The following is an 11339-nucleotide window of genomic DNA, read 5'->3' as shown; positions in this document are numbered from 1 at the left end:
TGGGTGTGTGAATCTATGAATTGCAGTACAATTAATTTTTATGACATGAGTTCCCAGAGTTATCTAAGTGTGTAATTCTGCTATTCAGCTAATCAGCTTTTTTTTTTTTTTTTGGTCTTTTGTCTTTTAGGGCTGCACCCATTGCATATGGAGATTCCCAGGCTAGGGGTTGAATTGGAGCTATAGCCACCAGCCTAAACCACGGCCACAGCAACACCAGATCCAAGCCATATCTGTGCCCAACACCCTAGCTCATGGCAATGCCGGATCCTTAACCCAATGAGGGAGGCCAAGGATCCAATCTGCATCCTCATGGATGCTAGTCAGATTCATTTCCACTGAGCCATTATGGGAACTCTGAAAAATCAGCTTTTAGAGCTACCTCGTGTTAAACATACAATGGACTAAAGTATGACTTTCACGGATACTTCAATATTCAATGACGAACATTTTCAGAGTGTTTAAAAATTTAAAACTGAAAATACTACTTCCTTCCCCACAAATCTGCACACTATGTGATCTGTCAGTAGCTAGATTTTAAACATTGATATGAAAACCTGGTGTCATGGCTTCTAGAAGCCCATTAAAGAAAGGAAAGAACAGTAAAGGTTTACTGTTGTAGAAGCAGCTTTTCAAAAGTGGTGCTTCTGCTTCCATTTTAATCATGAACAAAATAGTAATAAAGAAAAAAAATCACAATCATATTTACTCATCAACCTATGCCAAATTGTGTGTGTGTGTTTTCACCTATATATCATCTTCCTTCTCAGGCTTGGGAGGCCACAATCAGTTTTTAGACTTTCAAGCAAAACAGATATGGAGTCTATGTTCTCACAACTAGCGATGAGGTGATCTTAGGCAAGTTACTTTTTTGATGAAATAAGTATATACTATGTGTCTAAGTAAAACTTTTAGGACTCAAATGATTCAGTATATATAACTGGCTCCTACTAGGTAGACAATAAGTGATACTATTTCTAAGTTCCCTGTAAACACTATTGTTACCAATTTTCAAATACAATGCAGGCTTAGGGGGAATCCTAGATTTCATGCTTCCTACTATGGGAACAACGTAGGAGTAGGAATCAAGGTGATCAATACTGTTTGAGTACACATCAGAAATTCTATCACTGCTCTTCCCCCACCTCAAATCTCTAAACTCAAAAATGGCTCTAACCTAGAATCATAATAAACATTTGTACTATGAATACTCACCAAGACCTAATTCCTACCTTTAACATTTGCACAAGCATGGGCAAGCATCATACAATCATACTTGAGTATACACAGATATACAGATTCTCACTTTAAAATGTAAGCTCTGTGGACCTTGTCCACTCTGGTCATAGAAACAGCCCAGTAAACAGAACTGAGTGCCTGCTACTCAATAAAGACTCAATAAATAGCATGTATCACCACATAGGCCTATATTCTTCTTTCTCTGATATGGCATACCAGAAGAAAACGGGCTTTTTATCAGTCTCTTCCTAATCAACCTTTTTAATGGCCCCTAATTAGCCACTGAATGCTCATCTGTGAAGGAAGATCATCTCACCAACAACCACCTACTGAATTCTCCATAACTTTGTGCATAGAAGAAAAGGATAGAAGCCAACCAATTTAGGACCAAGTAAAGAGCAAATAACTTTATCCCATATTCCTTGTTTGACCTGAAGTTTGCATAGCTACTCGTAGCAAGTACAGAGATGTCTTACACGGGCTAAGATGTGAAAATGTAGGAAGCTTTTAAGAAGGAACAGGAACAGAGGCATGATTTGTTCATCAGGATGAAAAGCATTTTGAAAATAACTCCAACATTGAGCAAATTTAGAACTTTTCTTTACAAAGTATTATGGAAGCTAACTTTCATTTTAGCATAGCAATTTGCCTTGTGACAGCCCAATTTCCAGAGTTTCAGAAGAAAGTATACAACTCTTGAATAAAGTCATATATTCACATGCAATTTATTTACCCCCCTTCTGAGAAGTGGATTATCTAGGACTTCCTTTTCCCCCTTTTTAATCTATCTTTTAACTATTGAGTTTTTTGTATTCCGTGCCAGTGGAAAAATGAGCCAATTTTAAACACATGAATTATGAACTCCACTGTGACAAACCATCCTACAGAACTATCTGAACTGAATTCTAAGCCAATTTATTCTGTTAATATTGAAAAATACTTCAGCATTTACTACAAGGATTTTCAAAATCTTCTATTAGAAAATTTAGAAATAATAACTTTTATATTTTAAAATGTATTCATACTTTTAAATAGAAATTTAAGTAGATATGTCAATAACATTTGGAAAGCATTCCCCAATTTGCATTTTATAGTCATTATCTGTGGTTCAAAAGCCATATAGGTTGCTTTTCTTCTATTATTAAGTAATAATTGAATAGCGTTATATTCATCTTTTTCCTTTGTCAGTTATTAATCTTTCATATTTTGAGATAAATATCAAAGACAAAATATTGTCAAAAATAGTTCTATGGGTCTAAAAGAACACTGGTCAGGGATTTCTTGTTTTGGCTCAGCAGTAATGAACCTGACTAGTATCCATGAAGATGCAGGTTGGATTCCTGGCCTCTCTCAGTGGCACTGCCATGAGCTGTGGTGTAGGTCACAGATGCAGCTTGGATCTGGCGTTGCTGTAGCTGTGGTGTAGGCCGGCAGCTGCAGTTCCCATTCAACTCCTAGCCATGGAACTTCCATATGCCTCAAGTACAGTGCTAAAAAAAGATGAAAACAAACAAACAAAAAAGAACACTAGTCAGTTTCCTATTTGTTTCTTCTATTAAGGGATATATTCCTTTAATAGTATGTCATATTTCAAGATTAAATAAGAAATGAAATCTAATACCAAAAAGTGTGGAATAAGTAAGGAAAGACACTAAGAAAGAACCTGGTGGAGACTCATCTGTTTATAAAGAATAGATCTAGCTACTGAGAGCAGTCATGAGAGTTACAAGCAATATTCCAGTGACACATGACTCCAGCAATAAATCTGTGGATGTGGGTTTTGTATATGTGTCTTTACATATTAAAAAAAGAAATCAATCCAATATTAGAAAATTGCAATATTTTTCACTAAAAATCTTGGTACATAGCTTGTGTTAAAAATTAGAAGATCTAGGAAAATTGAACTTAGCTAAATGCAAATTGGAACTACTTCACTGGACCAAGCAGCTGTCATTTTTCACATGGATTATTAAAAGAGCTTCCTCTTTCCATCCTTGCCTTCCATGGCTCTACTATCAACAAAGCAGCTGAACTCATACCGTTAAATCTAAGTCAGATTACATCACTATTCTGCTCAAAACTCTGCACACTTCCACATTTCGGAGTCCTTGTGATGGCTTATCTCTCTGACATGTCCTCACTCTGCTCTAGTCATGTTGGCATCCTTGCTATTACTCAAATAACTCAGGTATGATTGTGTCTCAGGATCTTTGCATTTCCTGTCCCCTCTGCCTATAACACCTTTCCCCTAAACTGTTGTGTCTTAACTTTGTACTTAAATATGATCTCCTCTGTGAAAATTCACCGAGTAATTGAATACTATGTCTCTGACATCCCTATCCCCATCCCTGGTGTACTTTCCCCCATGGCTATCACCACATATAAATTTTACTCATATATATTATTTACTGTCCCTCTTATAATAGACCAACTTTAGATAAAGAGTCTTTGTATATTTTACTCCTTGCTATATACCCTTTTCTAAGAATCATACCTGGCACATAGTCCTTACTCCATAAACTGCTTTGAATGAATAAGTAGTGGGTACGACTATTATCACCACCTTGCTAATGAGGAAACTAGAAGCTAGAAATTACATAATTTGTCTAAGATCATGTAACTTAAAAATGAAAAGCCTATATTCAGACCTTGGAAGTCTGATATAAGGGCTCAATATACCAATGATCATACGAATATATCAAGAAAGGGTATGTGATTTTCAAGGAAAATAGAAAAAGCACTTCTGTGTGAAGGTGCAGAATATTCCTGTGTGAATAAACATGCAAACTCTATCTTCATTCTTTTATATTACCTTCTGACCTCTAAAAATGAAAGGTATATGACTCTTGACCTAAATGGTAAAAATGGAGAAATAAATAACTGTATTAGTGCTTTGGCCCCATTGCTTTTCACAGCTGCCTAGCTAACTCCCCTGTTCTACTTTCTCTAATTAAAATTAATAAATATTACAGGGATATTTATTTGAAATTAGTGACTTTCATTTTTTCTCATTTCAAGTTATTCTTTGAAGTAGGACATAAATAGAGAAAAGTTCACAGATCACATGTGCATAACTGTGAATTTCACAAAGTGAACACATCCTGAAGCAGTATTATGTTGGTAAATATATAAACGACCAGCCCTCCTCCACCTCAAAACAAAACAAAGCACACAAACATGTTAAAAAAACAAACACAACCTTCATAACCTGAGTAATTCCAGCATGGCCAGTTTCAAGCTGCCAACTTAATGCCAACCAGTTTGTAAAATTCAAAAATTCAACAGTCGATTCTTGCAACTTGATGCAAGGAAGTTGCAACATAACACTAAAACCCAAGAAGCCCTATCATCTTTCTCTATCTAATACCTACTTCCCTCTTTCCTAAAGGTAACCAGTATCCTTGACTTCTAACACCTATTTTTTTTTAACCTTAATATAAAATAATCAGGCTGGGCGAATCTGCCATGCGGTTGGTTGGCGCTTGTTCTTCACTTCGTCCGTGATTGATGAAAATTCATTAAAGATGTCTAAGCAACAACCAACTCAATTTATAAATCCAGAAACTCCTGGCTATGTTGGATTTGCAAATCTTCCCAGTCAAGTTCATTGAAAATCAGTGAAAAAAGGTTTTGAATTCACACTAATGGTGGTTGGTGAATCGGGTCTAGGAAAATTGACTCTCATTAACAGCCTGTTCCTGACCGATCTCTACCCAGAAAGAGTCATACCTGGAGCTGCAGAGAAAACTAAAAGAACTGTCCAGATTGAGGTTTCAGCTGTTGAGATTGAAGAGCAAGGGGTCAAGTTGTGCCTGACAGTGGTGGACATGCCCGGCCACAGGGATGCCATCAACTGCAGGGATTGCTTTAAGACAGTTTGAGTGGTACCTGCACGACCAGAGTGGTCTAATCATACGGCACATCACTGATAACAGGGTGCACTGCTGCTTTTACTTCATTTCCCCCTTCTGACACAGGCTTAAGCCCTTAGATGTCACGTTTATAAGGTAATACACAAGGTGAATATTGTGCCTGTCATCACAAAAGCCAATACACTCACCCTAAAGCAGTGGGAGTGCTTGAAGAAAAGGATTCTGGATTAAATTGAAGAACACAGCATTAAAATCTATCAGTTACCTGATGCAGAGTCAGATGAAGATGAAGATTTTAAAGAGAAGACTAGACTTCTCAAGGCCAGCATCCCATTCTCCATGGTTGGATCCAATCAGCTGATTGAAGCCAAGGGCAAGAAGGCCCAAGGCCGGCTGTAACCTTTCCAGGATCGTGGAGATGAAGAACCTGGAGTACAACTATTTCCTGAGACTGAGGGCAATGCTCATCACTGACATGCAGGCCCTGCAGGAGGTGACCCAGGACCTTCACTACGAAAACTTCTGGTCTGAGAGGCTCAAAGAGGCGGCAGAAAAGTGGAAAATGAGGACAGGAATAAAGACCAGATCTTGCTGGAAAAGGTTGGTGAGCTCCACTGCTTGCAGGAGATGATCATAAGGATGCAGGTGCAGTGCAGGGCAGGGATAATGATGGCCATGTTCACGGGCACCACATGTAAGAAAACATTATGCAAGATAAACATTCTGATGAGTGACACAGCTGCGTGTTCTCAAGGTGATTGGAGGGGTGCCATCCTTGTTTTATAGTACCTGTGCCTAAGAAATTAATTTTTAAAAAACTTTTGAGGTGCTATTTTGTATAAAGTACCTTAATATTTATATTTCATTATGTTATATTGTATATTTCATGAGGTGAACTTTCTGCTTTCTTCTCCTCCACTTTAACTAACCCCTCATGTTAGGATTGATTCCTGGGACCAGTCAGCATGTATAGTTAATCATTGAATTTGACTCAGCTGGCCTTGCCAACAAATCCTGATTTGTTTTTGGAATCAGACAGATTTCCCAGACTGTTCTGAGTGGCAGAGCAGGGGACCTAGTGATACGGAAGGACTGGCTGACCTGGTACAAGGCCATCCACTCACCAGGCCTTCGCATGTGCTTGACTTCCTTGCTTTTGTTTGAGCAAGAATACCTCAGTTTTGCTGCTATAACTCATAACTGTTAATTCACCTGCGTATTTATCTGTTCACCAAATGAAACAATTCTCTAGTGAGATAACATGTTTATACTTATATAGCTTTTTCTAACATGGGCTTTTAGGGGTGAAATTTTTTTAACAAGTCTTTGGGCTCTAATGCTAGGTCATGTTTTTAAACTGCTATGCATAGAACTCTCCAAAAGCCACTTTCTGTAGAGTAGGTCACAAATACTAGTTTATTCTGCTACAGGAAAAATCAAAGTGTCCATAAGCTGCAGTTTTCATAGTGCAACTAAGATTCATACCTACACAATGAGAGTCAGTAAGCTATTTTTACTCAACTAAATTTAAAAAATAACTTTTTAAGGAGTTCCCGATCATGGTGCAGCGGAAACGAATCCAACTAGGAACCATGAGATTTCAGGTTTGATCCCTGGCCTCATTCAGTGTTTTAAGGATCTGGCGTTGCCATGAGCTGTGGTGTAAGTTGCAGACACTGCTCAGATCTGGCATTGCTGTGGCTTTGTCATAGGCCGGCGGCTACAGCTCCCATTAGACCCCTAACCTAGGAACCTTCATATGCTATGGATGCGGCCCTCAAAAGACGAAAACTAAAAACTAAAATTAAAAAAAATTTAAGGAAAATCAACAATTGATTGTGCAGAAACCATCTTTTAAATATTTTTATACTGCACTTTAATGTACTTTGTGTAACTGCAGGTGTAGAGGCCATGCCTGGCCAGTGGAAATCAGGGTTCTTTGGTGGTGGCCCTGAGGCCTCAGCCCCACAGATCCTGAAACAACACTGGGTTTTCCTGACTTGGCTTTCCTCTTTAACTTTCTGAATAGTTTTCAGGCAAATAGCAATGATCTTTATGTGCAGACTGTCTGGTCCATTTTTAGCCACAGTTTGTCCACCTATCATGTAAGAATGAAGGATATTTCAGGTCTGCACCATGGGCTGGCTGACCAGTGCCACCAGTTGAGGCTGCACCCAGATGGTGTTCTGTGCTCTGTGGCCTTGTCCCTGCTCTGTCCTCCTACCACATTGCCCTGTCATGAACTCCCAAGGGGTGCTGGTGCTCAACATTTCTGCTGACTTGGAGAAATAGGTCCCCAGAAAGTGACAGATGGAAGAGGGAGCTGGTGCTGGTTCAGCGTTTTCATTTTGCTAGAACAAAAGAGGTTGAAATGGACAAAATGTTTATTACTCCAAGGATGAGGAGGGCTTTTTGTTTTTGCCAAATAGAAAAAAAAATGGGGTGGTCAAAATATATTAGTTACAAGAGTGTACTGCAGAAAATGAACTGGTGTTCTCCTGACGTTCCCCTCTTACTGTTACCTAACTATGGATGGTCAGGAGCTGCAGGTTTAGGCACACTGTGCAAAGATTTTACCAGGAAAACATCTTTCATGACCTGAGGGTACCTCCATGCAAGGACAATTATTTGGGGTTTTTTTTGGCATATATTAACTATGCTAGTAAACACTGTTAAGAAAAGGGGAATGGGGCAGCATTTGAAAGTAGTCAGCGTAAGCCCTATATTGTCAGACTACTCCTTAGTGCTAATAGCTGTTGCCTAATGGTTATGCCAAGGTGGGTGGGTTTACACTGTTAGACTTTCAAATTCCCATTTGTTTGCTGCCCAAATCTAAATAAATTCTTTTGCCAACAGATAATTACTCTTTTCCTAAGAGATGATCTTTACCTATAAAAATGTATTTTGAAAACTTATTTTACACAACAATTTTGTATCCATTGAAACTAACCTTTTATCAATAAAGCACTATTGTTTAGACTAAATAAATAAAATAATCATACACACTCTCAGATATGGTTTCTTTTTCTCTTTTTTTGTGTTTATGAAATATATCCATGTGTGGCAAATAGTGGCAGGTCATTATCAGTGCAGTATGGTGCTATGATTTGTACTGTTCTTTAGAGTTGGCAAATATTTAGTTTGTTCCTGGTCATCAGTTATTACAAACAATATTGCCAAGAAAATTCTGATCGATGTCCTTTGGAGAACATATGTTCTCATTTCTGAAGGGTAGTTCTCACCAGACCTTCTTCCCTGGAGAAGAACTGGTGGATCAGGGGATATATCAGATTTATTAGCAATGTGCAAAAATTGCAGTGTAATTCCATGAATTTATACTACTGACTAGAGCACGTGGGAATTCTAGTTTCTGAACCTCTTTATCTAGGCAAGAGATTTTTAGCCTTTTTAAATTTTATGCATTTTGGTATGCTAATCTCACTTGGATTTCAAATAATTTCCCTAATGACTGCTGAGATTGAATTGATACCTTTAAAGCTGATTAATATTCAATTACATAGGTAGATCACATATTATTTATTCATTCAACATTTGCATTTATTTTCACTTTGCTATTATGAATAATACAGCTATGAACATTCATATATAAGGTTTTATTTGGACATATGATTTCACTTTTCTTGTGTATATAACTAGGAGTAGAAATGCCAGGTCCTAGAGTAACTCCATGTTTCACATTTTGAGGATTTGCCAGGCTCTTTTCCAAAGGAATCGTACCATTTTACAGTTTCACTAACAGTGTATGAGGATTACAATTCTTCATATCTTCAACAATACTGGGTACTACGTCTTTTGGATTAAAGCCATCCGAGTGGGTGTCAAGTGGTATCTCATTTTGGCCTTGGTATGTATTTCACTGATGGATAATGATACTGAGCATTTTTTTTTCAAGTGTTCATTAGCATTTATAGTCTTCTTTGGAGAAATGCCTGTTCAGTTAGTTAGCCCATTTTTTGTTTGTTTTTCCTTTGCCTACTTAAAAAAATCTGATGATTTTTCTTCTATTGAGTTCTAAGAGTTCTCAATTTTTTGTCTGTTTAGTGCATTAGATATCATTTTTAAGAATCCTCTCCCCACTCATAGGTCATAAAGCTATTCCCCAATATTAATTTCCAGAAGAATTGCTGATTCACCTTTGACATTTGAATTTATGTTATGTTGGAATTAATTTTTAATGTATGGTGTGGGTCATAATTAACTCTTTACATGTGGATGTTCAGTTGATTCAGTACTATATATTGGGAAAACAAATCTATTTCTCACCACATTTGAGTTCAAACTGTTACAATTCTACTCTTTATACATGTAGAACTGTTTACAGTATCTATACCAATTCAAGATATTTTTACAGAAATTTCACATTGTCAAAATTAATGTAGTATGATAAAGTATTTTGATTTCTATAGATGAAGTTGTCCATTTTTTTTTCTTTTTCTTCAGGATTGACATGATTATTTTTAGCCCTTTGAATTTCCAAATACATTTTAGAATCATTGTGTCAATTTCCCCAAGATCTGCTTGGTTCTTTTGAGTTATATTGAAACCATACATTAATTTATGGATAACTGAATCTTTAAAACATTATTTCTTCCTATTTATTAATATGTTGTAAATTCCCATTTATTTTCTCTGCTTTCTTCCAGTTATATTTGAAGTTGTCTTAGTAAATACTTTGTGTATTTTTCATTATATCCTGAGTTTTATTTTTTAATATAAATTGTATTTTATATTTTTTTAAAAGTTATTTCTGATGCATAGAAACATAATTGCTTTTATGTATTAATTTTATATCCAGCAATATTGTACCCTGCAACATATTATTTCTAACAATTTGTCTGTGATTACTTTTGGATTTTCTGTTTTTAATTATGTTATTTGCAATAATGACCACTATATTCTTTTTTCCAATACTCATGTATTTATATATTTGTTCATTATAACTACTATATAATGAACTTCACAGATTTTAAGTGTATGATTTGATGAATTTTGACATATGTATATACCTTAAAACTATCACCACAATGAATGATGAACATATCTGTTAGTCCACAACATTTTTTTTTTTGTCTTTTTGTTGTTGCTATTTCTTGGGCCGCTCCCACGGCATATGGAGGTTCCCAGGCTAGGGGTCCAATCGGAGCTTAGCCACTGGCCTACGCCAGAGCCACAGCAACGTGGGATCCGAGCCGCGTCTGCAACCTACACCACAGCTCACGGCAACGCTGGATCGTTAACCCACTGAGCAAGGGCAGGGACCAAACCCGCAACCTCATGGTTCCTAGTCGGATTCGTTAACCACTGCGCCACGACGGGAACTCCCACAACATTTTTCCATGTGTTTTTGTAACTGCCCCTCCTGAGCCTCACACTGACGTCCCTCCCTTCCCTAAAACAACCATTATTCTGCTTTATGTCACTATATTTTAGTTTGTGTTTTCTAGAATTGTGTATAAGTGAGACACACAACATATACTACATTTTTGTCTGACTTATTTCACTCAGTATAAATGATTTGAGAATAATCCAAGTTGCATATTAGTAGTTCATTCTTTTTCATTGCTGAGGAGTATGCCACATATATCACAGTTTGTTTATCCATTTGTCTATTAGTAGATACTTGGTTGTTTCCAGATTTGGGCTCTTACAAATAAAGGTGCTATGAACATTTGTGTACAAGTCTTTGTGTGGGTATATGCTTTCATTTCTTTTGACTAAATACCTGAGAGTTAAATGGATAAGTTATATGATTGCTTTCTGTTTAAAATTTTAAGAAATTACCATACTGTTTTCTTCTTTCTGCTTCCTTTTAGACTGATTTTATGGCTCCATTTATATCTCCTATTTGGGATCATTAGGTAGAAATCTTTGTTTTGTTCTTTTGACCAATGATTTAATATTAATAGTATACATCTTTAATTTATCGCAGCCTATCTTTAAGTAATATTATATCACTTCACATAGAGTATATAGACCTTACAACAATATACTTTATTTCCCCTCTTTAAGCCTTTGTGTTCTTCTTATTTCTTCACAGGGTATAAATTTTATAATATATTGTTAATACTATTGCTTTAAATAGTTCACCATCTTAAAGAGATTTTTAAATTAAGAAAAATGGTCTTTTATATTTATTTATATATTTTCATAATTGGTGCTCTTCATTCATTTGTAGAGATGCACGAAGTTTTATCTGACATCATTTGT

The 11339-nt window shown here is 36.5% G+C and overlaps 1 pseudogene; it reads left to right on the top strand.

The window, feature by feature from the left end:
- Positions 1-4763: 4763 nt before the first annotated feature.
- On the top strand, positions 4764-5809 carry LOC125122196 (septin-2-like; annotated as a pseudogene).
- Positions 5810-11339: the final 5530 nt, after the last annotated feature.

Source organism: Phacochoerus africanus, chromosome 3 (genome assembly GCF_016906955.1).
Source record: "Phacochoerus africanus isolate WHEZ1 chromosome 3, ROS_Pafr_v1, whole genome shotgun sequence".
Taxonomy (NCBI): Eukaryota; Metazoa; Chordata; class Mammalia; order Artiodactyla; family Suidae; genus Phacochoerus; species Phacochoerus africanus.
This window is presented reverse-complemented; position numbering and strand designations above follow the sequence as displayed.